Below are 3,598 nucleotides of genomic sequence, written 5' to 3' on the forward strand. Positions count from 1 at the left end.
AGGGTGGGAGCTGCCCCGCGACCTCCCACGTGGCAGCAGAGCGGCCCCAGGTCGCCTGCCCAGGCCCTCCGCCTTGCTCTGTGTTCCGCCCCTGGACATGAGCAAAGCGACTAGCGCGGGCCTGGCTCGGCCAGGGGCTTGAACCAAATGACTCTCAGGATTATGGCCAGCCCCATTCATCACCCGGTTTCTGAAAGGTGGCAACAGGTCTACCCAGGAATGGGTGTCAGATCTACCAGGTGTGGAGCTGAGTGAACCAGGCATCCTATCCGTTGCTTTGGGCTGGAAAATGCCATTCTGAAAGTACACCTGAAAAGCAACAGGGCACTTAAGATATCCTGCAGCCAACAAAGCAGGTGGTGTAAACCTAACTCAGCCCCCTTAACAGGATAGAGATGATCCTGCCTCAGGCAGGAGGTTGGATTAGGCAACCTCTGGAGCTCCTTTCCAGCCTGCTTCTCTGGGATTCTGTGGCTTTTCATGCAGCTCCCTTTTCTTTACATTTTTAAATGCCTGGAGGGCAAAAGGTAAGTGTCTCAATCCAAATGCAGTAGGTATTTGGAATCAGCCCTGTAACAGAATAGCATAGGGACAGGTAGGAGCATGGCAGCATGAATCAGGACTCTGATGTGGGCCTTGAGGGTGACAGTACTATTAAATTCAATGAGAGAGACAAGTAAAGCAGGTGGCACAGTGACACCTTGACAAATATTGTGTTGGGAGGGAATGTTCCTTCATGATTTCCTTGCTCCATACTGCTGATGTTATAGAGAAAGTTGTTCAAACATCTAAGGTTTAACAAGAGACCCTTCTTGATAAGATGGCTGATGGCAACAGCCTGAGGGACAGCCAGCATGGGTTTGTCACAGGTAGGTCTTGCCTGACCAATTTCATCTCTTTCTATGACCAGATGACGTATCACCTGGACAAGGGAGAAGAGATTGATGTCATATATCTGGACTTTAAAAAAGCCTTTGATCTGGTGTCCCACGATCTCATAGAAAAATTGGACAATTGCAGTGTCAGCTACACCACAGTCGGATGGCTGGGACCAGAGAGTAGTAGTTGATGGAAGTGAATCATTATGGCGCTCCATGACCAGTGGTGTCCCCCCAGGCTCTGTCCTTGGACCGGTTCTCTAACATCATTATCAATGATGTGGACATTGGTGTCAGAAGCGCACTGGCCAAGTTTGCTGACGACACTAAACTTTGGGGCATAGCATCCACACCTGAAGACAGGCTAGTGATCCAAGCTGACTTGGATAAGCTTAGTAAGTGGGCGGATATAAACCTGAGGATGTTCAATACCAAAAAATGCAAGGTACTTCACCTCAGGGTATGAAAAAAAAACCGCAGCACACTTATAGGCTCAGCAGTGCTACGCTTGATAGCACCACAGCTGAAAGAGACTTGGGGGTCATGACTGACCACAAGATGAACATGAGCCACCAATGTGATGTCGCAGCTGGTAAAGCAAATACAGCTCTAGCTTGCATCAATAGATGCTTCTCAAGTAAATCTCAGGATGTCATCCTCCTTCTGTACTTGGCCTTGACGAGGCTACAGCTGGAGTACTGCATCCAATTCTAGGATCCACCATTCAAGAAGGATGCCAAGAAGCTTGAGAGAGTCCAGAGGAGAGACACACACGTGATCAGAGGGCAAGAGAATAGGCCTTATGATGAGAGGCTGAGCCATGGGACTCTTCAGCTTAGAAAAGCACAGACTCAGGGGTGATCTTGTGGCTGCCTATAAGTACATAAGGGGTGTGCATCAGGATCTGGGGGAACGTCTATTCACCAGAGTCCCACTCAGGTGTCACACAGTGACAGCAAGGACCAATGGATAGCAAGGACCAATTGTCATAAACTCCTCCATGACCATTTTCAGCTGGACATAAGGAAAAACTTCTTTACTGTCTGAGCCCCCAAGGTCTGAAATAGACTCCCCTCCAGAAGTGGTGCAGGCACCTACTCGAGACTCATTCAAGAAATGTTTGGATGCTTATCATGCTGGGATCCTTTGATCCTTCCTGCTCCTGGGGCAGGGGGCTGGACTTCATGATCTTCAAGGTGCCTTCCAGCCCTAATGTCTATGAATCTATAAGAGCTATTTGAGGATGGGAAAGGGGGAATTTCCTATTGGCTTTTACATTTTTAATTGCTACATGAAATTGTTGAGCTGAAAGACATGGAGGGGGGCACATACCCCCCAGACTTGTTGTGGATGCAGGCTGCCCACTGTGGGCTTGGGGCTCCCCAACCTGATGCCCTGCCCCCAGGTATGCTGCGCTAGTCATAGGGATGCACCCCCTGCCTGCCTAGCAGCAGTGGGGGTGGCAGCAGCAGCATGGAGTTATGCCCCCTGCTGCTGCCCGGCAGGCAGGAGGCATGTGGCCAGTGTGGGGCTCCTGAAGGAAGGGTAGCAGGGCGGGGAGCCTCGAGCCCTCAGCAGGCAGGCTATGTCCACCCCCACCCCCCCCTCCACTTGGCTCTGGTCTAATTGTGCTAGCAGGGGGAGGAGGAAGGTAGGCATGTTTCCCACCATCCCCTTTTGAAGTAATGGTCACCCTGCGGAGAGGAGGTTGACTTGGAAGTGGAGGGCGCCAATCTAGTCCGATAATATAAATCTCCTTACATAACCGATGCTCCATTTTGCGCTGCTTGATTTGCAAAGCTTTCCTAAGAAGCAGAAGGAACAACCTGGTTGTCTTAAGATCAGTTGGAGAATACTTGAGCATCAAATAAAGCTTCCTCTGCCTTTAGTATTATAATTGAAATCAGGAGTTGACAACCTATGGACCACAGGGCTTTACCTGCACTGTGGCAGAGTAGTTGGGCTCCTGGAAGCTTCACTTGTGATGCACCAGGTCCAAACAGCAGGGAAAGCAGCAGCAGTGGCTACTGGCTCTTAGTGTGCAGCTGCTTTGGACCTGAGCTGGGTCATTCTGACCCACTATTGGAAAAATGTTGCCTACTGCTGTTTCAAAGGTACTGTTTGAAACCAAGTAGATGCAGTTGTTTCACTGGATTCCTCATTTCCCAAACCAGTCTTGCTCAGAGAGCCACACCTCACCTCTATTCCTTGCTTTACCTGCTAGGTAGTTTTCTTGCTTAGTGTCCCTTGGCTGTAGCCACACTTGCAATATTTGTTTGGAACACTTGGGGGCAACCAGTGAGCTTGGAGAATCCACTTTGCCTTCAAATCTTCTTTGACACTCTAGCCAGTGGCACAGAACTTCTGAAAAATTTGGCTTACTGATTCAAAGGAAAGGGGTTTTTTTTAATCTCTTCTATTGGACCAACTGTATACCTGGGAGAGATGTTTGATAAGCTTCCATATAGCTGGTCCAATAAAAGAGATCACCAAAAACACCCTTGTCTCTTGTACATTTCCTGGACCATCACAGCTACAACACTCCAACCTTACTGATTCAGTCAGACACAAGTTTATTGCTAACTAACTCCACTAACTGGTACCTAATTAAGGAGTGATGTCTCCAAACAGAAATAATAGGCTTCTTCCCTACTGCAGATTCAGTAAATAAGGGGATGCCTCCTTCCTCAGAGCCTGGGGATAAGCAACACAAGGATTTG

Source organism: Crocodylus porosus, unplaced genomic scaffold, assembly GCF_001723895.1.
Source record: "Crocodylus porosus isolate Cpor-Errol unplaced genomic scaffold, CroPor_comp1, whole genome shotgun sequence".
Taxonomy (NCBI): domain Eukaryota; kingdom Metazoa; phylum Chordata; order Crocodylia; family Crocodylidae; genus Crocodylus; species Crocodylus porosus.